Source organism: Panthera uncia (genome assembly GCF_023721935.1).
Source record: "Panthera uncia isolate 11264 chromosome A1 unlocalized genomic scaffold, Puncia_PCG_1.0 HiC_scaffold_16, whole genome shotgun sequence".
In the NCBI taxonomy this organism is placed as follows: domain Eukaryota; kingdom Metazoa; phylum Chordata; class Mammalia; order Carnivora; family Felidae; genus Panthera; species Panthera uncia.
In genome coordinates, this window is record NW_026057576.1 from 11,806,164 (window position 1) to 11,833,481 (window position 27,318).

A 27,318-nucleotide genomic window follows, 5' to 3' on the forward strand; every position below is an offset into this window, starting at 1 on the left:
CCAGTGTATTGCTATTTCTTTAATTTTTCTGATGGGTTTAATTCCCAATGCCTTCCAACAAGATGTTCATTCATCAGACACATCCGAATGATTTCAAGCTGCAGAATGGAGCATGGAAAAGCAAAGCTGGTTATCCAGAACCGAGGCCAGTTTGATGGGGCTGCTAGAATCTCTGAGGGCTGAATCCAAAAGGTTGATATGTCCTTTGGGTGACCATTCAGTGTGGACACCCCAACCACGCACGGGACCACCTGCCTGGAGAAGCTGTGGGGTGAGGTGGGAGGAGTCTACAGTATGTGAACCAGGTCACTTTTTGACCTTGTGAATCCTGGATCAATTCCCAACCACAACTCTGTTAGACAAATACGAATGCGAGGGAAAAGAAGTTCATCTGTCAAAAGTCCAGTTTCTCCAAACAAAATTAAACAGCCTATTTTAACAGGTTTCTACCCAGCCCTCTTCCTCTGCTGTTGGGATGGAGCCCGGTCAGGTCATTGTATTTCCATTTACTCTGATGTTCACTTCTCCCCATAGCAAAAGCCGAGAGTACAGGGTGTTCTTGGGACAACGGCACAAAAATGAGCTACACTAACATCAGCTGCGGGCTCGAGCCTGTAGACCTAACATTGAGAGCACAGCATCTATGCACTGAATTCGGGGAAAAAATGTCTGTGCAGCATAATGTTTATTGTGACAGAGCTATATATATGGTCGATGTTAGGCAAACACTTCAAAGGCCAGATTTTGCACGGGCCCCATATGAAAGAGCAAACACTTTCATTCCCATCCCATGGATCTGGTTGGACATAGATTGAGATTTCACATTAAATTCAGGGCATTTCAGAGGCATCCCCCAATCCACTGCCATTCTAGTGATTGACAATTTCTAAATCTTGGGTTTTTTGTTCAGCATGAGGATTTTTTACATAATTGCTACCAGCGCAGACCTACGTACTTGTTCCTGCCATGCAGGTATCATTCAGAAATACTCGGGGCACCAAGCTGGAAATAAAAGCCTTGGAAAGCATTTTGCTCAGGAGGGATGTCTCTGAGATCCACAAGTACAGTTCAAAATGGACACTCAGCTGAACTGTACTGTAGGCTAACATGGGTTTTCTTTGGGAAGATACAAAGGGCAATTACTATAGGGCTTAACAGGCTTATGAGTACTCCTTTGAGAGTCCTTATGTGAAGGCTTCTGCTTTGAAAATCACACAAGTATTTCAGAGGAAGTAGGAAATGCACATTCTGGATGTAACGTGGAAAATGTGGTCAGTTATCACTGAGTCATAGATAGACTGTTGCCTTCTAAATTTTCAAACTTCAGAGTTTCTTTCTCTTTCAGTATAATGCAGTGGTTAATAAGGAGGAAATATCTAATTCCTGGATACTGTCTAAAGTTAATTATGAGCCAGCAGTCTTAAAGAGAAGCATAGAATTCTGAATTTTCTGTTGAAACTACATGAATACTCTGCCTTTTTTCTATTACTTTCACTACTCTCAAAATGCAGTGTTAAGCAGGAGAACCCCAGAGAGACAGACCATGAAGACCAAATGGAGGGGACCTAGAAAGCAGGGGTTCTACAACACAGAAAACTCAAAGGGGAGTGGGAAGTGAGCTTATAAAAAAGTGGACCCTCCACTGGACCCTGAAGTAGTTAGGACAATGAGAGGCGGGCAGCAGGGGTCCTTATAGGAAAATTCCCTTTGGAAATGAAGACTCTCATTGGACAGTGGAACGAGCTTCAGGCTAGCCTAGGAGATTTTATTTAAAAGGTTCTCTAACTTCAGTTTATTTTTTCACAAGAGCAACAAAGATAATGAACTGAGATTCTATGAATATGTAAACATGAATAATCACATCTTAACCAGAATCCAGCTAAATCAGACCCTTAAATAAACTGATTTTTAAACTGAGGAGGCATTTAGCCTTTAAGTCTCAGAGTCAAATCCAACAAAGATGGCAGTTAGTTCATAATAACCGAGAAGAAGCCACATCCCAGCCATGGTGGATGCTCCTTGCCATCACTCCTGCACACCCAACTTGCTTCTACTTCTGAAATGTCTCTCCAATACCCCCTTTAGCTGTAGGCCCAGCACCTTGATATCTCAAACTCTAAGGGCAAACAAACTCTTGTTTACACCCTAGTGACAAAGCAAAAACACGAAATAATCAGACATACTTAACCACTGTCAAATTTGACATTGCCCATCAAGTTGAGCTGGAGGAAAAAAAGGACTTACAGTTTCTACTGAGTCCCCACAGCCCCTACTGACACCCATCAGCCAGATGCTAATGCTAAGGGCATATTACTCTTGCAGTGGCCAAAAATCTTAGAAAATTCAAAAGGAACCATCATTGCCAGGGTCATCATGTCACCAAGACCTAACTCTTGAGATTTAAATGACGTTTGAGGAGAGTGTGAAAATCTCTAACTGTGCTCCTGCTAGCCAGCAGATTATGTGAAAGCTTTAAGGGCCATTCAAATCATGTGTTTACAGTTTTATTTGTTCTCTATTTGCAACCCATACCTGTCCCTGTGGCAGTTCCAGGGAAACAAAGCAAAGCATCAAGTTGCTGCAAGTTTGTAGAAAGCTGAAGTGTGGGGTAGATAGAACAGAATGACCTTGGACAGACTGGCCTACTGATCTCTACTGCAGTTACCACATTACATTACCTGAGAAAATTCAATCTGTTTGACTCCACAGCATGATAGGATTTTATCAGAATTTCTGCAATTATTATATGTAAAACTCATTTCTCTTTAACTCTATAGTGGGTACCTATTTTTGCCTGCTCAGTATCCGCCCCCCCCCCCCCCCACCTTCTTCAGATAATAGAACCTCTTGTTAAGTCTCCTGTTAGGAGACTCTTCTACTTAGTTTAGGTGGGGCAGACAGTCCTGGTCACCCCAACCACACTCCTTGGTCCTATCACCACCACCTAAACGGGCATGACCTACTCCTTAAGAACACTCCCAGTCCCTTTAGTTCAAGGAGACCAAGGAGCTTCACGATTTTAAGTCAACAGTTGTTTGGGGGCCGAAATCAACTGATTGAAAAGGGAGATATCCAGTTTAACAACTGATAGCTTGATCTGTGCAAAGACGAAGCAAACCTTTTCACTCAGTAAATCCAGAAAATTCTTTGGTGCTGGGCATACTCTCCTGCCACCTGTCTGTGATTCTACTTGAGGGAAAGTCACTCACTCTGCCTTAGCTTCCTTTCCTACGTGCTTAGAACATGATGTAGCCTCTGTTGAGAGCAGATGCAGTAGAGGGAGGCTGTCTCCCTGGGTGCCTAGGAAGCTGCCAATCAACGGGCATGAGAACAAAGTGGAAACTAACCACGGCCTGTAACACTGGTTTTAAAAAATATTATATTATTTCTTAGTTTCACAGCTCAGTGTTGAAAACTTATAAAAAACACAAAAAGGCACAATGAAAGAAAAAGGTCAACTCTTGTCCCATTACTAACACATAATTTAGTGTATGTTATTTATCAAAATGGTAATCGTTGTAGTATCTTTGGTTGACTACCTATTTTCACATAGTAATACATTGTGAATATTTTTCCACATAATGATATTGTTGGCAAAAATGGGAAATTTACTCTGTTTTGAGAATGATCCTTATTTTTTTTAAATACTCGATTCTTGAATACTGCCAATTGTTAATCACTGCTGGGAGGTTATAAAATCAAGGTAGCCAAGAGAAAACAGTTCAGTAAGACTTCACCCATACAGACTGGTTGTGGAGAAGGCTGGAAGTCTATGTGAGTTAAGAGATTTACAAGCTGTTTCTTTAAAGAAACACCATGCAGTGATGTTTGGATAGTCAGGTAGATAAGGTTCTGGAGGGCTCTGGTCAAGTAAGGGGTTATTTTGAGCACAGCAAATTTGCTGCCCAGGCTGGCAGGCCTCCTCTCATGTTACAATCTCATTGAATTTTTAAACTGGTGTTTCTAGAGTGCTTGGGAACAGTGTGTTCTCCTAGCTAAACGTTTTAAGTACATTTTTTGGTTTACGTTATTCTCGGCACAGCAAATGCTTTTTCCATAGCTAACCCAAAGGAATACTATTCTTTCTAAATGACCAAAAATTCAAATTAAGGCCAAATTAAATTTTATTATTATCAGAAAGCTAGCTGGCTAGAAGGAACCTGGTCTGCCGTGAAAGGTTTATGAAATCAATATACACAGGCATATGTGTTTATGTTGTTCTTACAAATCTCCTGGAATTTCAATGGTCACACTGGCTCCAATTTAAGTAGGTCTTCTTTCTTAAATGTTCATTAAAATACTCGAGAGAAGTGGGGGGTAGGGGGGGAGGCATCGTGGGTCTCCATGTGATTTAGAAAAGTAGGTGCTTTGTTTTTCCGTTTAAATTGGCTAACATGGTGGGCACCCTGTTTCTGGAAGATTATGAGTGACTCAACCACCACAAGATGTCTGCAGTGGATGCAATCAACACTATAAAAGTCTATCAAAGGTATTAACATTTCAACACACTCACGGTTGTTGGCTTAGATGAATTTACATGGCTGAGTTAGCTTCAGCGTTAGTGTACTACTTAAGACAAATGACTCTTTGGAATTTCTCAAGCGAAGTCCTTACTTACTGAAGGTTATTTATTTGGCCATACACTACACTAGTTTTGTTAAAATCAATGCCAGAGTGTCCATCCCGTCTATATATAGATATGAATGATGCAATAATTAAAATTACGTAGATCCATACATGACCACCCCAATCCTTCTCCCAAGAGTGCTTTATAACCTTAATGACAGGTACGGGATTAAATATCAAGTTATGTAATCAAGACTGATTTAGGTTTCACATCATGGTGACAGGATACTTCTTTTTTGCACTCTTTGAATTATATAATAAGGGTATTGCGATGTGTAAAAGGCCTGAGTAAGTCTTAAATGTTTACCAATTATAATTTTTCTAATATGCATATCATTTTCTTTCCCTTATATTCTAAATAAGTTATTTAGGATAAATTTAAGATTATTAATCACTGAATATTCAAATCAGTGAACTAACTTAGAAACACCCATTTTATTTTCCATTCAGTGCCTTTTTTTTAAGGCAACTATTTCCTTAATGTGTAGCAACGTATCCTGTTGTCAGCTGATACAGAACAATAGAAGAAAAAACCTGGAAGATGCATATATTCCTATGACACCAAGTTATACACAGATAAGGTGGAGATTCATCGTTGTGTTTATGTGTACATTTTACCTGAAGCAAGAATCACGTACGTGTTGGGACACACTATTCCACTGCCAGTTCTTACACTAGCCTTATTCCTCAGGCCTTGAAAGACCTTCTGCAAGCTGGATTCATAGCAAATCTAGTCACTTAAAAATAATTTCTATTAGAGTAAGAGAGGATCAAGCAAATTCAACACCTGAATGGTAGGTCTATTCCTAGTCACTCAAGAGTTGTTTTTAACCAGTCTTTTTCCTGGTTTTTAACCTGCTTTGTTGGGGGCAATCCTACACTGTATATGTAATTTAGTCTTAATTTATTACCAATGTATTTAATTTTTCAATTTATAATGAAAGCACGCACACACACACACACACACACATTTTCTTAAACACTTAACGATGATTCCCTGCTCTTTCCAGTGGTTGCGGAACTTGCAGTTCTCCTCCAACTGGGAAGCATCTACTTCCCATCCCATTGCTGTCCAGCTTTGGCCACGTGACCCACTTTAGCCAATGAAATGTGAGCAGAAGCAACGTATGCGAGTTTCAAGCAAAACGCTTCAAAAGCTGTCACCTAGTTCTTTCAGTTTTCCTACTCTTTTCCCTTTCTCACGAGGCTAGTAGGTCTCAGACATGTTATTCCTTGAACCTGGGTCCTGGAATGATGACACAGGGAACAAAGCCACAGCAGACTAGCTGCTGACACGTAATGTGAGCAAGAAATAAACTTCCGTTGTTTTATGCCACTACAACATGGGGGACAACTTGCTACAGAGGATAATCTAGCTTAAACTAATTTAACGCAGGGCTAGATACCCATTCTAGAGAGAAAGCCTATGGACCTTTATTTCAACTTGAAGCTGTTGCTGGATATCTGTTATTAGTGTGCTCTAGAAGTGAACACAATCAGTATCAAGAATCATTTCTGCTTGGAATTCTGCTTTCCTGCCTACAGTGCATGGCCTCTGTGAATTAAAGAAATGAAAAGAATCCTTTCACAATCCTTAGTTACATGCAGCTACATGTGTCGAGTGTGTGAGTGCACCCATATTCACAGACACACACACTTTTTCTCTCACATACGCACACCACAGAAAATCAAAAGTTCAGGTGCAACTGAACAAGGAAAGTCTTCAGGAATATAAATACTATTCCTTATGCTCATATTCCTAAGAGCACACACACACACACACACAAACCAGAAAGAAAAAGAAAATTTACAATCCCACCCCAATCAATCTCAAAGAAAAAGAAAGCAGAAAGTATATACTCTGCCAGCCAAATAGCTCCTAACCAGATTGTTTTGACTCAAGTTTTCCATGAGGCAGAGTAGCTCTTCATTCTCTCCTTTCATTTTGTACAGATTGTTCCCATCAGGCGCTTGTGGTATTTCTCAAGGAGGCTGCAGGCAGACACAAGCATATGAACATCCCCAGCTTTTTTGAACTTGTGGAGCCACTGCCTACCACTAAATCCCAAGAGATTCTTCATGGCGGAGTCAGTTAAGCAACTGAAATGCAAGGAAGGGGGACAGAAAATTAGAAAGAAGGTCATAATTTTCAGGCTTTGGCCAAAGTATCTCCATACTGACCCACCAGGATAATAAAGTCTTAAATAGCCTTTCTTGGGACAAGGGTGTGAGATTCTGGAGATGATTTTTCTATCTTGGTTTCTTTGGCTTCTCTTGGAAAGGTGAAGAATAGGAGTCCAAGGTAGCTGACTCGATGCTGGTTCTCATGAGCAGAGGCTCTAACTTCCTCAAGGTCCAGCAAACTGGCAGTATCAGAAGGGTCCCTGCATATTCACTGCCATGACGATGACTTTTTGCCTGGGGAAAAGCAACTGCTTTGGACAAGTCCGACCACTGCTAGGAAGTCAAGTTTCTTGGCTTTGGACAGGTATCCTTCTGTCCTATTTTGCTTTAAATTTTTAACGTTAAAAAAACTACGCATGTCTTTAGGGACTCAAACCCCTTCTCTGTTTTCAGATATATCTGAATGTCTACACTTACAAAGGCTTATCTGCTATTTCAGTTGCTTAGCCCAACTCTTATAGCTCTGGGTACTCCAATTACACCAGAAGCTCTTGTGATATCAGGGAAAATTCTACCATGCAGGCATCAGAAGGAGCATGGAGACTCTCCTGATAAAATAACTCCAAGAACCCTACAGATTTTTTTCAGGTCTTTCACTCTTTGTAGGGCCGGCCATACGAAACAATCACCTGAGCTACTGACAGCCAGTTCAAAATTTTGTGCACTTAATTTCTCACCAATTGGAACATGTGGATCAATCAAAACTAGTGTTTGCTTAATTTAATCCCAAGAAAAGATGTATACAACTCAAGTGTAATTTTATTATCTGACTCTCTCTCTCTCTCCCTCTCTCTCTCTCTCTCTCTCTCTCTCTCTCTCTATATATATATATATATATATATATATATATATAACTTGATAGTGTATGCAGGTGTGTATTTTTTATTTTTAAGTATTTACTAGGAAATATCCCCTGGGATAAAATATTTACTGCGAATTTTTCAAAGTGTCTTTGCCAGTCCTCTAGAATGTTTTCTGCTTGTCTGCAATGACACTCATTCTGTGAATGATTTTCTAAACATATTAGCACTTGTCTCAGAAAATCAGTAGCCAGATTCAAGAAATTGTGTTATTAGGTTTTCAGCTATGGATTCATCTTTTTTCTCCATGTTCTTCAAAGCCAAAGCTATCACTGAACTCAGAGGTTTGCTCTCAAAGTTTTGGAATTCTTATTTTGTAAATCATTAGTAGACATTGACATTACAATTTAAAACAGAAAGCAATTTAAAATAGGTTAGGTCATTGAAATAGCTTTACTCATTTGGGAAGGAGGGGGTTAAGATTCAGATCAAAGAGGTGGGAAACAACTTGTACATTGGAGTCCCCCCCCTTTTTTCATCAGACACAGTGATACATTAATGACTGTGTCATTCTATGATCCAACCACATGGCATACTGATATTGAAGTCAATTGAGGCATCCCATAAATATACCACAAATGCAATCAAATAGGTTTTTAAAAAGTTACATACACTGTAAAGAGTTTTAAATGTTTAAAACATGGGGGCACCTGGGTGGCTCAGTGAGTTGAGCGTGTGACTTGACTTTGGCTCAGGTCATGATCTCAAGGTTCGTCAGTTTGAGCCCCATGCTGGAGCTTTACTTACTAAATAAGTTTATTTACTAAATAAATAAAACTTTAAAAAAGTTTAAAACACAGTAAAAGTTTTTAAATCTGTAATAGTTTAGTATGGATAGTAAATGACTTCAAATTTTAAAGAACTCTGGGCCTTAATAATTACCGTCACTTCACATTTTAAGTTTAAGAACACAGTAAGAAATGGCAGAAAAATACGTCCTGCAAACACATAAGCACTTCTAAATGGAGGTCCAGGCAGCTCTACCTTATAAAATATAAATATAATTTAATTACCTGACTAGCTCTGGGCATATAACAATTTTTATTACTTGCAGTCAATACTATGGTCTTGACTAAGATGCTTGTGCAAATACTCACTGAATTCAGGTATAAAAGGGTTATTTCCCTTACAAACAGACTTGAATAAGAGATAAAAATGACCAAAAATCCCCTTTTAAGTGAAATCTGACAGAAAAGTGGCAAAATCTAAACCTAAGATTTGAAACACCTGAAAGAAAAAAGGAAAAAAAAAAAAGCAAAGCAAAGCAAAGCAAAACCACCACAATTCGATCACAGGTTAACATTTTGTTGGCAAATGGTCTCTCATTCTTTTATTATGCAGATGTGTACATGTATATAGGCTAAATTACTATGTTTTACATAAGCTTTCAATAAAATTATAATCTGCATTGCCACTTGACAATGCCTTTTGAACCTCTTTCCAACCCAGCTGATTTCCTTTTCAATCATTCTAGATGGCTGAAAAACATTCCTACTGCCATTACTTTAAAAAGTATCTTCTTCTATCAATTCAGACGTCACAATCATGAGTTAAAAATAATAAATTCAGTTCTCTGGAGGCTTTCATTCTAAATAAAGAATTCTGCCTGAACGTGCATCCTGGTGAATGTATTTTCAGGGAGTACTTCTGGGTTGACATTTCTCATGTTATTTTACATTCTGGATTAAGACCCATCTCATATGGTTTTGATTTATATTCTCAGCAGACTTCAAAAAGGAAATTCCAAGTGGAAGTTTATTCATACACCAGAACTATGTTTAAATGATGCTACAGGGATGTCTTAAACTAACACAAGTCAGGAAGTTCAAAGTTAAGGTTAAATCCTGGACCATGTTCCCACCTCTTCCTTCTTGGTATTTGGAAAGTGGAGATTTTATGTAACAGCTGTTCCACTTGTCTTTGACCTCCTGCATATGTATTTAGATAATTTCAAAGATGCATTTCAAAACTTTATGTCATAAACTGGTATTTTCTAAAGGGTGTTGCTGAAGTTTCAAGGTTAAACTTTCAAAACGAAACAAAACAAAAGATACTAGACCAAATAGAGAAAAACTCCCCATCTTGTTTTAATGACTAGATGAATATTTGGAGTCTACAGGACTCCTCCAATACTCTAAGTAATGAAAAGCAAAAAGTGACCCGAATTTCAAAGCCTAGCAAATTCACCAAGAGTGCATCTCTTTAGAACAAAACAAGTTTATTTTTGCACAGGGTTAATGTTATTGCTTTAAAGGGGAGTTTGAAATGAAGATTTGCTCTTAACAGCGTATCTATTAAGTAAAACTAAGTTTCTTCTTTTGTTGAATACATATACTCGGTTTTATAAATTAATTTTTTTAAGTTTATTTATTCATTTTGAGAGTGGAGGGAGGCCTAGAGAGAGAGGTGGGTAGAGAGAGAAAATCCCAAGCAGGCTCCACTCTGTCAGTGCAGAGCCCAACGCAGGGCTGTTGAGATCATGACCTGAGCTGAAATCAAGAGTCGGGACGCTCAACCGACTGAGCCACGCCAGCGCCCTATGAATTAACTTTTTAAAAAGAGTCTGTTGATTGGTTCAGAAAATGCTCCTTTACTTGAGGACATACACAGACTGTTACAGGAGCTGTAATGCAGCATCTTGCTAAACAGCATTACGGGAGCCGTAATATGGCCTGAAGTATTAGAAGCAAGATTCAAATCCTAGCTTTACTTCGGATTACCTTCGTGGCCTTGTGATAGGTTAACTTCAGCATGCCTCAGTCTCCGTATCTGTAACAGAGTACCTACTTCAGAGCATTGTTGTGGGGATTAAGTGAGTTGTTAGCTGTATGTGCTACGAGTACAGTTGAAGGTGCACGTGCCTGCAACAGAAAATAGTGGTTCCAACGGTTTCTGATTCTCTCCACTCAGCTCTTTTTCATTTGGCTTTCAGAAGTAGGAGGCATTCATCCTACTGATTTATTCGGCAGACATCTACGGGTTGCCCAGGGTTTGAAAAGCTTGCGATTAGGCACTGCGGGAGGATGCCTGGCTGTGGGGAGCGGGGTCCTGTTCTGCAGGTCTCTAAGTCAAGCAGAGGAGACAAAGACGCACCCAGGAATCACGAATCCCAAGAAAGCAAAACAGGATAAAGTCGTACAGGACTCAGAGCCAGAGGGGACATTTTGGGTAAAGTGACCAGGACAGACTTAGCAGGTGAGATGAGATGTGAGGCAGCAGATGGTTGGCTAACCGGTTCTGCCCATGGCCATCCCTTTCTGCCCACCGACTACTTTTGAGGCTGGGATTCCTGTGAATGGCCGTCTTTCTGGAATAGAGCATATGTTGCTTCATCTGCGCCTGCAGGAGGGCTTTGGAGCTAAACGCCGCCGCCCCGTCCCCTACATCCAGATCCTTCTTATGACAGGAATCTAATAGGCAATTCGTTTTTTTACATTCTGTGGAAGATTGTGTTATACTTTTTCTGTTAAATTACGCTGTATCACAGGTAGCCATGCTTCACACAATACAATGCTGTTTAACAAGATGTAATGAGAGTCATAAATGAAATGTGACACTTTGAAAATGGAACTGAGGGCCTCCACAGGCTGTTACTTTTAGGATATGAACACCAGGCTGGGGGAGACAGTCTGGTGATTATAGTTTACGATGTGCTTACCAGTTAATAAGTAAAATATTAGCAATCGCTTGATAATGTGAGGATCTCAAGGGCAAAGATGTGTTTGAACATACCAAACACATCAGAACCTTGGGAAAGAAATCTGTATCAGATGTGTAGGCTTCATTAAGGAAATGCCTTCAGAAGATTATTTTTCCATGTTATGAGAAAAAAAAAAACTGAACAAATAAGTAAATTCTTAGCAAGGGATATGGGCTTCCTGTGGAATAATGACTGGGAAAAGTTGAGGGTTAAAGTGGATCCCAAGGCCATTGACCTCAAGAGGTCAGGAGTCTCCCAGATAGGCTCCCTATCAAGGTCACTCCCACTATTAAAAACATCCAAGGTGTGTGTGTATTCAGGGATTTACTTTGTGAGGAGGCAATCAGGAAAATCATTGAAATACTATTAAAATACTTCAAATCATTTACATTTAAAAGCAAAGAGATGTTTGGTTCTTATGCTTAAATGATCATATTAACATCTCATGGCTGCTCAAATTATACTCAATGCTGAACACAAAATTTAGAAAGCAGTCTTCTTTGAATCTTTTGTTTTTTTCCAAAATAAGGAACAATTAGTACATATTCACACACACATACCCACACATACATACAGCTGACCCTTGAATGACGCCAGAGTTAGGGGAATGGACACCCGCACATTTGAAAGTTTTGACTGTTCAAAAAGTTCACTAATTGTGTATAGTTGACCAGGTGCCTTACCAGTAATGTAAACAGTTGATTAACACCTATTTTGTAGGCTGTATGTAGTCCATACTGTAATCTTACAATAAAGCAAGCTAGGAAAAAGAAAATGTTATTAAGAAAATCATGAGGGAGATACATATATAGTACTGTTCTGTATTTATTTTAAAAATCTGCACGTAAGTGGATCTGCGCAGTTCAAGCTCATGTAATTCAAGGGTCAACTGTGTGTGTGTGTGTGTGTGTGTGTGTGTGTGTGTGTGTGTTTAAATTGGGATGAAGTTTGTCTTGTCTAGATTAATACATTAAGTAGGAATTCTTAACCTAGGTTTTTAGATAGAACTGAAAGGCATGGAAATCCCTTGTATATAAGTAGTATTAGGAAGATGCTTTATTTGTTGAGACTACATAGCTCTCATTAAGTTCTCTGATTCACTTATTGTACCACTAAGGTGCTCACATTTAGCCCAAAAAGAAAACTTTATGCACCAGGTTTAAAAGAGGGCCAAGTTTTTCCTGCTTTCATCCCTTTAGGCAATCAAGTTTTGATTTTGGAACTTAAGAGAAATAAATGGTCTCTCTCTCTCTCTCTCTCTCTCTCTCTCACACACACACACACACACACACACACAACATGCACACAAATATATATACAGGTGCACATACATTCTGTAAATATGTCATAGATAAAAGTACAAGTATCCTTCAATAAATATGTACATTCTTCTATCCTCTGAAACTATGACATTGTAGGTACACATCACCAGGTTGGAAAGCAGGTTGCATCTATACATGTTCAGTTGTTAGCCCAGAGCCTTGCAAATGAATGTTGGCTGAAACAGTGAATGGCTATATGAAGAGGAAAGTATTTATAGCTTTAAACATTTATAAGCCAATAAACACCTACAGTATTTTTTAGATTTTCAGGGCCCTCCAAACTCACCAGGCTATTGTAAACATGGGAACATAGATTATGGAAGTAGCTTGCAAACTGAAAACCCTATATGAAGATAAGGTAACATTATTTTTCCAGCTGTGATTCTACCTCTGGGATACAAGTCCCCAGACACCCTTTGGCTGCAGTGTCTCTGTAGCTTTCAACAGTGCCTGTGTTTTCTGAAAGGCGAGGCCACTTGACGTTGTCCCAGCCTGGACAGGAAGAGCTGTTTCTGCTGGCTCCCATCCCCTTTCCCTCTATATGGAATCCTTGGGAATCCCAAGGGCACAGATGACTGCGAGATTTGGTCTTGAAAAATTAACAGTGAGAAAAAAAGATTTTCCTGTATTCCCACAAAGGAATTACCCTCCCTTTTAAGATCATGAAACCAGACTGGGACATATTCATACTCGAGAATAATCAGACTAAACCACAGAAAATAAATATCATAGGACTTTTAAGTGTTTTGACCACTATCTTTAGTAAGAAATACACTCCTTAGAGTTGTTAACATGCACATACTTGCACATGTGAACACACACACAGCAACTGAAACAAAGTTTCACAAAATAATAGTTACACTGTATATATATATATATATATATATATATATATATATATATGCAATGCCACCTGACATTTCTTTTTTTGGTTTGTTCTCCTCTGTTAAAAATTGTTGGGTATACCCAGTAACTGACTTCATGATCCCTCTATTTAAAGAACACTGTTGTGGATGACACTCTGGTTAAATAAATGAATGAACTGAACACAGTTCTAAGAATCTGACACCCAGAGTTCTTCTTAGACTCCTCCCTCTCCTACATCCCCAATATTTCCACAACACAGTCCCAAGCCCCGTTGAATTTCTGTCTGAAACGTATTTCTGAAACCCCTGTGCCCACGTGCATTCCCTCTGCTTTGGTTTAGAGGGATCTGGCAACTTCAGTTCTTGCCTTCCGTGCCTCTCTACAGTGTAAGCCCGGTTGCTCCCCTTGAGACTCCTTCATGCCTCCTTGTCACCTGCAGAATGGAGTAGCAGCCCAGCCTCCTGGCCACAGTGCCCTGCCTCACCTGGCCTCTGCCTACTTCCAGGGGCTGATGGCCCACGTTAGGTCCAGTTGTATGTTAAGTGCCTGGGGCCCGCCAGTCCCGAGGTGTGGGTTCATGTCCCACTCTGTGCTTGGGCTGTTTCCTCCCTTTGTCATCACATTCTTCCTACTTGGTCCTCCTGACTTACTTTCATTTGTCTTCTATCAACATTCAGCTAAGACCTTACCTCCCAAGTCCCAGGTGAGCCTGGTCTTCTCAGGACTTTCATACATCTCTTTTAATTCTTACAAGATTAGCCTAAACTGTTCTTACTACATGTCTGTCTCCCCATGGGACCACAAGCTCTTCAGGGGCAGAGGTTGCCTGATTCATTTTTGGCATCTCTAGAGTCTGGCAGAGCACCTGGAACCCAGTGTGTGCTCAGTGCGTGCTGAGCTGCAGAGAAGCAAGAGTGATGATTCTGCCCCAAGTATCCCTTGGGCGGCCATCTTTCACCGACATTGCTCGGCGTTAATCCTGAACCAGAATGGTCTGCTGCTCCTTGCATTTATTCCTGGACCTCTGGATTAGTGCTAGTCAAACGTCGTTGATGAAGGTACCTTTGCCCCCTGAAAACGCTCTCCTGCTTTCCTCTTCCTTTCCCAGTTTGACTGAAGGAGGCTGAGGGGCACATGTTGGGTTTCCGTAGCTTTCTGTTCCACTCCGTTTGAGAAGTCTGCTGCTACTACAGCTGGGGCAGAAGGTGGGCTGGGAGCCAGCCCTAGTCTTAATCAATAACAAATCAATGACGTGAAATCTCACGCAGCTTAGAGGCCTTCCTATGAGGATTTGGAATAGTGCTGGAAAGTCAGATTTGGTCCAAGTCACTTCAAATCTGGAAGGCTCTGGGAGGAGGAGAGTAGTTCTGGTGATGAGCAAAAAGGGTTTGGTCTCTTCATGAACAGATCCGAGGCCTAGTTCAGTCTGGACCACCCAAGATCTCCCCGGATATGCCCCAGAGGAAACTCAACTTCCTGAGGCCACCCCAATCACACCTCCAAAGGAGTTATCCAGCTAGCCCTGAATGTACACGCCCCTGGGGAAAGTGTGTACGTTTTTAATTAGGGTAGACTAATGCCTCTCTTGAGGCGTCCCCACACTCAGTTATGATGACTTCGGTTCTCGAGAGCAGAGGGAAAATGTGTGATGTAGTAGGGTGACTTCTTTTGGGCACTAGATTTAGTTGGGTCTGCTACAAGACCCTCCCTTCTCTCCTTCCTTGAAGGTATAGCTCATTGGGCACCTCCTCCAAGAAGACTTCCCTGAACATTTCTAACACTTATGGTCTCCACCATTCATGATTTCTGGCCATCTCGAATTGTTATTTGACCTGTCATATGTTACCATGACTTCCATCTATTTATAGACTTACAGTCTGAGCAGAGTGAATTTGTAAACAGTAGGGGCTCAATACAGGTTTGTGATGGTTGTGGCTGTTACAGCTACTGTTAATAGTTAACATAAAAACAAGCCTGTATGCAGGCATGGCTGATGACGACCGATGATGGTGACTCATAGACCTCCTTCCTTTCTAGAGATAGGAAAGCAGAGCTGGGGGAAAGCAATGAATTTCTTTAATGGATACGGTGAAGGCAGGAACAGATAAGGGAAAGGACACAGCAAGCTGAGACCAAAAACTTTTCCGAAAGGTAGTGTGGCAATTGCCAGCAGCATGGACTACGGGCTTACTGCCGGGGTCCCTGAGCAAACTGTGTTTCGTCGCGAAGTCTCAGTTTCTCATCTGCAAAACGTGCATAACGTCACATAACTCTTCAGAGCAGCTGCAAGGACGTTAACAGGAACTGCACAAGGAGCAAGGCCATTTAGTTCACTGTTGCAATCTAGTCCCTGGCACAGGGCTTTGGATTTCACTTGGTGTTTACATTTGCTGAATAAAATGAACTATGTGAATCAACAAGGAGCAGGCGCTTAAAAATTGGAGCTATTGTTATTGGCTAAAATGAGTACTGTTCACGTTTTCTCCACTGATGCACTCAAATGGCAGAAGAAAATAAACAGATGCCCCCAAAGAATTTATTTGACATTTACACCCATAGAGGGGAAGAATATAACATGCCCACACTTGTTTTAAAACAATAAAACCAGGGGTGCCCAGATGGCTCAGTCGCTTAAGTGTCCGACTTCGGCTCAGGTCATGATCTCATGGTTCGTGAGTTCGAGCCCCGCATTGGACTCTGTGCTGACGGCTCAGAGGCCTGGAGCCTGCTTCAGATTCTGTGTTTCCCTCTCTCTCTCTGCCCCTCCTTCACTCGTACTCTGTCTGTCTCTCTCTCTTAAAAATAAATAAACGTTAAAAAAATAAAAATAAAAATAAAAATAAATCAATAAATAAAACAATAAAACCTTCCTTCACATTTTAAGAAACTTGATGCTCCAAGAAGATGTACCATTCTATAGTTTCTTATCCTGCCAGGTTGAAGAGGCTCAGATGTACACTTAAAAAATAAATCTCATTTTTAGAGAGGTGATTTATTATTACTTTTTAATAACAGTCTCCCTGAACACTAGAAAACGTGAGGTTCAGGCAAATTCCAACTCCGTTCAAGCCACAGTGACGTGAATTGGACCCAGAGTCCGATGGGACGCATGGAGGGACAGCACAGGCAGTTGAGGGCTGACTGTTGGATAGGTTTAAGATCACAGGACGGAGGCAGAGTCTCTCTCTGGTCAGCAACATGAAAGGGCTGGCTGAGAAACAAACACCTTCTTCAATATATTTCCATAAAACAGCAAGAGATCTTCTGTTCTGACGGCAACTTGTGCATTTTATTCAGGAGCGCACCCAACATCCTGCAGAGGTAACCTCAGAGATGGAACCCAGATTTCATCACTCTCTAAAAATCCGTCACGGTTCTCAGATGCCTCCAAAGTAAAATCCAAACTTCTGGGGACGGCATACAAGTCTTGAGCTCAGCGTAGGTCCCAGGCACATCCTTCTGTGTCTCAGCTGGCCACAGTGCCCCGGATACCAGGGGAACTAAACAACTCGTGGTTCCCTCACACGGCCACCTCCCACCGCTCCAGTCTGCTGTGCCCTGTAGGTACTTTTCCTAGGTCTAGAATGACTTTCTCCCACTTCATCCAATTAGCTAATTCTTCCTTCCCCCTCTGTTTCCCCCTCTGTAATTGCCAGCTCCACTTTTACCTCCTCTGCGAAGTCCTTCCTGTGAAGATCACCCTCTCCTGCCACACGGTAAGTAAGTAAGGTTCGCCCGTCACTCCTTTGCACCCACTGTGTACTTCTGACCCAGCACTTACCCGGCACTGGAATTTTCGGTTTACTCTGCTTTCCTGTCTCCCTCCACAGGCATTGTCTTTGCATATCCTGCACCAACCAACGGGCTTGATTAACGTTTGCGTGGCAAACTAAGGAAGCTTCCGGTACAGAGGCTCGAAGAAATGTAGAGCAAGGAGTAAAAAAGAGTCCTCTCGAGTGCTTCCGGCCACTGACAGTGGAGAAGAACCTCACTGCTCCCCAGTGACCTGTGAAGCATCAGCAAAGATTCCAAACCTCCACACTTCCTTTTGCTCATTGTTTTCATTCACATTAAAAAGGAACACCATGGATTTGCATCACAGCCTCAAAATAAAGTCATAGGGAGAAAGGATTCCGTTTGGAACAGAAAGAACCACATGCTTTCTAATAAATCAAACCCCTAAATAGAACTGAAATGGGAGGTGGGGTATGTTCCTCTCATTTCCCCACCTTATCAACAGGGTCTCTTAGCACACAGAACTCTCGACTCATAGGGAAACAGCTCAGGAGTTACATTATAATGCCAATGGTCGATCTTCGGCTTGAAATTTCCAAATCTTTTCTTACATGCCCTTTAAGATGATAAATACAGTTTGAAACACTCTGCAGTTGACTACAAACAGCAAAGATGATGTTTCCGAAGGACTTCCTCCTTCTTGGGCCAGAGTACCTTCATAGCACCGTGCACATGCTAACTCCAAGTTCAGAGCCTCCTTCAAATTTTACTCCTGTCTTCTCTGTCAAGCGAGGTTTCTATTTACACTCCAAACAGTGTATTATTTAGACATTCCATAACCTCACTTACTTCCCAACACAACAATGTTGGTATCATCAAATGTAGAGTATTTGAAATTAATGATCCCCAAACAGAAAAAAAGATCTATACGTCATCTATCTTCAGTTTCTCACATTCTAGGTTAAAAATTCTCCTTGGCATAATGGTTTCTATCAGCAAAACCGAGACTGCACTAAATTACTGATAAATTCTTCCGGGAACCTCCTCTATGGAACTCCCCTTCAGGGATTTACAACCATTCTCCATAGGCTTTATATTGATAACTCCGTTCCCGACCATGCTGTGAAAATAGATGGGGAACAATTCACAGTAGTGCTTTGAGATGCTTGTCTGGGAAAGTGGGGGTGTACCACTCTTGCTGATGTCATTGTCATTTCTCAAATTCCAGCCCTGGCCACCCTCCCATCTGGGCTACTTTTTTAATCTGGAATTCTCTCTCCCAGCCTTCCCTCACTACCCACTCACCTGACCTCTGGGGGAACCATGAGTCACTTCCTGTTCTTTAAACTTGTGGCTAAACTTCCTCTTCTGTAAGAGGCTTGAATTGGGGGTGTGACGAGAGGCACTGGGAGGCAGAAGGCTGCCTGGAAGGCAGGCAGAAAGGAGAGAAGAGTACCGTTCCGTCCATATTAGAGAGTGAGTTGTTGAAGACTGCTAACTCCTGATTTTTCCAGGAGGTAATTATTGCCATCACAGTATTAACCTGACTTGTACAATTATCTGAGTTTGATTTACCTCCTGATTCACTCTTCACCTTTCCACTGCCTACCTGCAACTTCAGAAAGAATGGTGGGTGAAACATGTAAAAAGCAAATTTATCAATCTTATATTTATGAAAAATCTGGGCAAATCTGGGACCTAATTAAAATAAGCGGTTGGATGGGCATCTATTTTATTGAGACTGGCAGTTTTATTTGCCATTAAAATTAATACGCTGGATATAGTACATAAGTCTTCGCTTCCCAGGTCAGTTTTTAATAAGAGGATATTTTTACTGTGGTAGTTTTTAAATTAAGGATTTTTAAAATAATATTGTGGCAGAGACAAGCAAAGTCGATATTTCCCAAACCTGTGGGTGGACTCTGATCACCAGCCTCGCTGGCAGCCAGGCCCCGGGAAGAAGTTCTGTGCAAAGGTACGCGAGTGAATTTGCCATGTGATTTACCTCCCCTTCTCCTTCTTTATCCACGAGGGGTTGCACCAATGCCCAGGTGACCCAGGACCTCAGATGCTGCGTGTTGAGGTCGGGGAGATCAGCCAGCCTAGATCTGGAGCAGATCTTATTCCAGAGTGAATGGGAAACAGACTTTTAGTTGGCTGACATCATAACGCTTTGGGGACAGGGACTTCTGCCTTACTTGATGTTGAATCCCCAATGGCCACCTTATGCCTGGAGAAGAGTAGGTATATAGCCAATGTTTACGGAATAATGAATGTTGTGTGGGTTTAAGGGTGTGCAATGAAAAATCAAAGTGCACACAGAGAGTTAATTTGAAAAAATCTTCTGAGGATGCTTTGCTACTACTACTCCTACACACACACACACACACACACACACACACACACACACACAACTTCCCTCTAAATATTACCTAAAACTCTTGATTTTTATGTTCATTTTCGTTTCATGGAAATCATCCAACTTTCAATACACACTACACTAAGATACATTGTGAAACTGTTTCTTTTGAAAAAGACGCAATTCTGGTCCCCTTCACCCCTGCCCCTACCTTTGCAAATAAAGCCGATCTTAGTTGACTGAACATGTTTGTTACACTGCTCATCAGTTTTAGAGAATCAAATATGTTTCAAAACCACTTTGGGGTTATCCAGACTTTAAAGGCAGATGCCCTGCAGGGATACTAACTGGTGGGTGGGTTTCTTTGCTCGGTCTTCTCTTGCCCCTTCAGACTACCCTGTGAAAATGACAAAGGGTAGGACACTTTCCTTTAACAACAGGACCCACAGATCCCTTATACCTTTGTATTTATTTTCAGGCTAAAGGTGATTTCTAGGCTAAAGACTATGAGGTGGCATTTGATATTTCCTTTTTAAACTAATTGTGACTAGATACTGGAACTATATGTTTAGTATCTGTTGGGATAAATTAATAATAATACTACAACTTGTATTTATGCTTCTTTTTGTCATTTAAAAAATGTTTCATTTCCTTTCTTTCTGCTGCCTAAAAAGTAACACAAGGGATAGCTTGAAATAAAATCATAGGAAAGAGTTACAAACCAACATTAAAAAAAAATCCTTTTGTATATTTGCAAGAGGTGATAGCAGGCACATGTATAATTTGTCTGAAATCTCCAAGTGGCTGTGTCTTCTAACACTAGTATTAAATGACTAGTTATAAGAAAGAAGCAATGGAGGGAGTGAGAATGGAAGGAAAGAAGGAGGAAAGGAGGGAGGGAAGGAGGGAAGGAAGGAAGGAAGGAAGGAAGGGAGGAAGGAAGGGAGGGAGGAAGGAAAGAGGGAAGGAAGGAAGGAAGGGAAGAAGAGAGGGAGGGGGAAGGGAGGAAGGAAGCGCGAAGGGAATGAAGAAGGACTCTAACAATATGGCATCCTTTCAGACTACCTAAACAAATATGTGGCTGGCACCTGTAGAGTTAGTCCGGCACCAGTACTCCAGGACACTTGTATTTGGTCATCTGGCTACTGCATATGAACATCCTTCTAACAAAGAAAGAACTTGTTGCTTACCTTTCTTGCTCTATATTGGCACCTTCACGGACAGTGCCCAGTTTATAGCTATTTCTCAAATCAGAAACTTTGACACATTTCTCAATTTCACCTTTCTAAATACATTCATCTCGCTTAGCTTGGTCACTCTTCCCATCTACAAGATGGTTCTCTGAACCCTTTGCTCCCTGTCTTTGTCCTGTCCTGGGTATTCCGGATTTCTAGCAGGAGTTCAATGAAAGTCACTAGTGGAAATGTACCACCTGAAGTCTCACCTTACTTTCAACTTGAATCTACTTTCAATCATTTTAACTACCACTGCACAAATGATGATCCCAAACCCAACTCTAGATTTATGTTATTCTAAAGTTTGGCTTCCTAACTCCCTCTGGGTGAAAAACAACCTTCTCACTGTACTAGGTACCATGTGATCATCTAGTGAGTTCATATTAACTGATGAATAAATATTTGGCTAAAGTTCATTATGGTTAATGAATGTCTATTTGAGCTTTATTTTACCCTGAACCTGGCTTATTTCAAAAATATCTTAAGGATTTACTGAGATAGGCATGAAAGCAAAACTTTAAATGTTTTTAAGCCTGTGGCTCTTAACACCACCACGATAGAACAAAAATAAAAGGGCATACAGTTGGAATCCTGTAGCCATTTCTCAATGTGCCCAATATAAATCACACAGTCTTTTAAAAAAATCCAAGAATTCAAAATAAACAAACAAACAAAAAAAGCAGGGTTACTCCAAGGCATTTTTTTGTCCTAGAATATTTTTATTTTACCCCTCAGACTCCTCTCCCAAAATGTCCCAATGCTCATTTGAATACAGTCTTTAACGGGAAACAGCACATGACCTTCCAAACAGGCAGAAAATGATTTGCTAATACCATGGGAGTGGGTGATCGGCTTTTCGCAGAACAAGATGGCTTCACTGCCTTAGTACTGAAATTAGCAGGAATAACAAAACAATTTCTCCTCACACACAATGGCTAGCGTCATACCTAAAACCCTCTGGCTTCTAAAACGAAAAAGAAAGAAGAGGAAATTGAACTTTGTACAGTTACCTCTGTGCATCTGTCAGGAACACAGAGAAAAGACTGTGAACTAGTAAAGTTTCAACGCTAAGAAACTCACATTTCCAAAGAGACTGCGGAATTTTGTAAACGGTTTAAAAGGTATATTTACTTTAATAAGTTATGACATAAACAGGTACTAAAGTGAAATCACTACATTAAAAAAAAAAAAAAAACTGTCCACACAATTTTCAGCTTTTTAAGTGTACTTTTCTTGGGGAAGTTTGATGATTGGCCACTGTGGGTTATTAGATAGTAAGCGAAGTAATTTCTGAATGCTTTTAATTTAACGAAACTATTTGGTCATAGTCCATCTGTTGCTGTTACCAAAAGGTTTACTTTTTTTGGGGGGGGGGAGCGTATATATTAGAAATATATTAGAAATTATGAGTTGGGGGACACATAGCTGGCTCAGTTGTGACAGCATGAGACTCTTGATCTCGGGGTTGTGAATTCAAGGTCCACGTTGGGTGTACAAATTACTTAAAAATAAGATATTAAAAAAGAAATTGGGGGGGGGGGAAAGAGAGGCTGCAGAAGGCAGAGGCTTTTACAGAACAATCTGTTTCTCTGAAGGAGAGTTAAGGGATGCCTGGTGAAACCACCAAAGTGCCTAGCTAGCTAGCTGTGTGACCTTGAACAACACTTTAACCTTCTTGATCCCAGGCTTCTTGGTAAGATGAGTAAAATGAGGTCTCTTTTAGAGTCTTTTAATGCTCTAAAATCCTGTGATCTGAAAAGATAAAATGTTATGTTGACAGTATCTGAAATCAGTGAGAGCAATGCCATATTGGAACAACGTCACAGGACTTCAGAGGAGATAAACCGTACCTATGTTCTGGCTACATGACTGTAGACAAGAGCCACACCCATGCTAACCAAATCCAAGAATCCCATATGAACGCTGTAGGAGAGTTAAGGTCAGTCCTACACTTTGTTGCTAGGAAAGCATTGTTGATGAGCTCTAATCCAAATGGTTTATATGATTTCATATTGTGGTCTCTGACATAGCAAGAGAAGCATCCTGAGAAACCACTGTCTCAGCTGCTGAGTCTTTGTCTCGCACATTATCCCCAACTCGGTCCTTTGCTTGATTTTATTCTTAAATATAACATTTCTGATCGCTTTCTGTTTTGTAATCTAATTCCAATAAGGACAAGAAGACAGACAGGATTCTGGCTGGAGGGAGAGGAATAAAAGGGCATTTTTTTAAAGGCAGCCAGTTATTCTAAGACAGTTATTAAAATGTCTGGGTAAATGACCTCATACTGCACTCAGCCTGCAAATCAGCCAGGCAATCTGGCCCTTGGTGCATATGGCTTTGGACTGCTTTCTGTGAAATCGAGTTACAGGAATCTGTGAACAGGAGTCCTTTTTTTCAGCAGTTCCTATAGCACCTGACAGTGTCAGGCACATGGTGGCATGGTAAAATTTGCTGACAATTTCCTAAACAGCTCTCATGGAAAAGGCCAGAAAATAAATTCTACACCATGTGAAAGCTTTAGGCATTTTATAGTTTGACTAGAGATAAACATTTGCTATAATGGGAATGGGAATATTTACTAAACAGGGAATAAACTACTTAAAGGCTAAAACAGTATATTGGTAAATTTGCTTCCATTATTCTTTAACTTGTAAATCATAATCATGTATACTTGTTTTCCTGGAAATAAATATTATCACTAGAATACTGCAGGGTTGTTTTTTTTTTTTTTTTTTTTTTTTTGAAGTGTATTCAGGAATGTTCTCCCTGATTTAAATTGTATAAGGAAGGCTTATAGGGCCGAAAAAGTCCATTTGATTCTTGTTTTAACTGTCTCATATGCCATTCGGGTATTTTGCTAAAAAGTATCTGCACGGTTATTGTTAATATCATGTGCTAGGCATGATGCTAAATATGTTACGCATTTATATACAACGACTCATTGAATCCTCATAACAACCTCTAAAAAAGTATTATCATCCCCATTTTATGGAGGAAGAAACCAAGGCTCAGGGAGATTAAATAAAGTGCCAAGGTCGTACAACAGTGATGACATATGTGATACCAAGGGCTTCTGCTCCATTTCTAGTCCTTACTTATAACCATATGGGAATACATAGAAAAGAAAAAACAAAAAACAAAAAACCCAGCAAAGCGTTTCACATCCTTCTGAAAGAAGACTGGGTATAAATTATAAATAAAAAAAACAACTAAAGGAAAAAAACTCACTTACATAATTTCCCCATTTGTTTATTCAGACCTTAGTCAGCCATTAAATGTATATGTCACCTCACCAGACAATGTGAGGAATAGACAAGAGGTCAACTAAAAGGCAGTGCTTAAACTGTGATGAAAATGAGGAGAAAGGTGAATCATCAAGCAATATTTTCCTAAATATTTTCCAATATTTCTTGACTCCTTGTGGAAGGTTCTAAGTGGAAATTCTAGGTTCCTGGCAAGGGGAAGTCGCTAATAGCTATGTAAGAGGAGGGGAGCAGCAAAATGAGGGCAGCATAGTAACAGCGTTGTTGTGGGACATAATCCAGACAAAGCACAGTACCAAGCCCTTCTCCCTATGATCGCACACGCTACTGACCCTCTGAGATAGACATTATGATCGCCACTCGAGATGAGCAGGAGGAAAGTGCACACAACCAGAGACAATGTCGGCATTCAGACCCGGATCCTTCTGAGCCTGAGCCTTCCACCCTTCCGGGACACCACGCCCCTCCAAGTCGTCCCACTGCAGGGTATCCTCTGCCACTGCCCAAAGCTTGCAGTGGGAAAACAAGGAAACGAAGAAGGGGACCCTAACGTGGGGGGCGGGGGAGACCACAGGCACAGATCAGTAAAATGAATGGGGAGGTTTATCCAGCAATCTGTACTGTTAATTAACTTTAGCTGTCTACCAGCTAAGTACTCTGTGGCTCCATGGTGATTATCAAGCCAGTCAGAATCTCAACTGGGGCCTGATTACTAAATTTAATAGGATTATGCTTTTTTTCCTCTCAGAACTGAATCAAAAAAGTTCTTTTCAGCTGAGGTTTTTGTGTTGTTGTTGTTGTTGTTGTTGTTGTTGTTTTCTATTAGTAAGTCAGTCCAGAATTATCCCAGAGACCTCAAAGATTGTTAGAGCTGCTTTTCACTTATTTGGGGGAAATGAAAGACAGAATTCTTGCAGGGTTGAAGCAAGAGCATAGAAACAGACTCCTCCTGGCCCTTCTTGCCTCAGTCTGGACTTACATTCAATGAACTCAACTCAGCAGAAAAGCCACAGGAATGGGGGCAATGAACACAGTCCGTGCTTAATAACTGGATAGATAGATAAATAAATAAATAAATAAATAAATAAATATTTAATGACTTTTGAACCATAAATATACTTCAGTTTTATAAACAGGTATTACCTTAAAATTGGGTGTTAAATGAATTTTTTTAAATAGATCTTAATTTAAATATGGAGGACTAGTTAATACTTCATGTTGGAAATATTCTGCTCTGAAATCCAGTTTAGTACGGAGACTAGCTTTTTTCCTTTAAAAAAAAAAGTGTTTTGGCTGAATCTTAAAAAACAACCCTGATTTATGGATCTTGTGAATGTAGATTCTTTTATGGTAAGAAATCATAAAATAGGTTAACCAGCATTTGTTTTGGGTATGGAAGTATGTATTTATATTTAAGCATCATACTTTCAAGTATTTAGCACAGAAATGAAATTGGTTTAACATAAACTAGGTATAACTTGTTTGGTTGTTAATGGAAAACTTTTCAAGTCTATCATGCTTTGTTAGTTTGGGGCAGAATATAGGACAAATTCGAAATAGTGAAGAATTAAGATGGAAAAAAAAAAAAAGGTTCTCAATTCCCAGATCTGGGCTTCTTTGGAGAAAGTGAAAATGGATTTTTTTTTTTTTTTGAATGATGAATGATAAACTGCTTTTTAAAAAGGAAATTATGTATGCTGTTACTCATCTTAAAAAATGACCATAGCTTCTATAGAGACTTTGATTCACATGTTTCCTGGGGATACAGCCCCCTCTTGTATAAACACATACACATACCAATATATTATGTGAACTTCAATCTTGTAGTGACTTCAAGGAAAAATTTGTTTTTATAAAAGAACTCACATTTTCCCATGCTTCTTCACTTCTTGTGCAACAACTTTTATGAGATTCTAGTAAACTGTTTTATTTATTTTCCTTTGTTCTTCCCTTCTTACTGGAAGAGGTTATCTGGATGTAATCATGTTGAAGGAGAATACATTCTGAATAAGGAGATGCTTTAAATCGACGGCCAACAAGTAAAACGCCCAGTCCTGCCACCACTTTGGATATGGTTCTAGTTTTAGTAAAACTTAGTTTTACTGGGTCAACACATTCATTTATTCTAATGCTGTCTATGTTCCCTCAAAGCAAGAACAGCTATTTCAGTAACCTCCTAGTTCATCTCTGCAGATTTAGCTACTCTCTGTAACCCAGCTGACTAAAGTTGAAGTTTGTGGCAGTAGAAATACACTGTGTAAATCCCTGGTCTACCTCATCAAAATCCCTGGAGACCGTGTTGTGCTCTCAGCATACTACGCCATAACCCGCTAAATCGTTATTTGTATTCACTGAAGTATCAGTAAGCCTGTCTGGTGTTCCAGCCACCTGGAGCTGACAAATATTTTCCTAATAAGAGGGATACCATAGCAACCAGATTTGTGCCATGGATACAAACCAGGCATCACGGGGCTGCAATTTAAGGTGGGACGCAGACTTGCAGCACCCACAACAGTATTATTGTAAAGAGTGTCCCGAGAACTCAAAATTCAGTATTTTGGGGGGTTAAATTCTATAAACAGAAGAATGGAAATCACCCCGGACCCTAACAGAAGGAAGGCAGTAACTAAGATTGAAAGAGTTTGTGTTTCAAATCCATTTGTTAGAAGCAATGCCACCTTGGACAAGTTAACGAACTTTTCTGAGTCTCAGTTTTCTCATCTGTAAAATAGGAACAATAATCCTGCCTCAAAGGGCGGCGGCGAGGTTGAAATGGGATGATATCTGTACCGTGGTTGGCAGATGAGAAGGACATGACAACTAACAGCTTTTATCATTAAGATAAACAGGGAGACAATGGATATTTACAGGACATAAGGGCATTGGTCTCCAAAACAGCATGCAGGTGAATAGATTAGAAATTCCTATCTGTGTTAATTTTAAATATTTTATTTCAGTATTTTAGATATTTTGAGGAATAAATTGTTATGCCAGTGTTCCACGTCCATGTCAGGATTTAATACAAGGTGCCCTTACTTAAGCTGCGCACCTGCATGGTGGTTTCTGGGGGTGGGGGGTGGGGAGCGGGAGTTAGTTATGTAGTGCAGAGGGCTGGCATTGGCTATCCCATGTGCACGTTCATTTTCTGTACTGCCCAGTACCAC

At 40.3% G+C, this 27,318-nt stretch overlaps 1 protein-coding gene across 1 annotated transcript in view; it reads right to left on the reverse strand.

The window, feature by feature from the left end:
• STARD13 (StAR related lipid transfer domain containing 13) overlaps positions 1-27,318 on the reverse strand; it is a 182,092-nt gene that overhangs the window by 64,187 nt on the left and 90,587 nt on the right. The gene's annotated exons all lie outside the window — the stretch shown is intronic.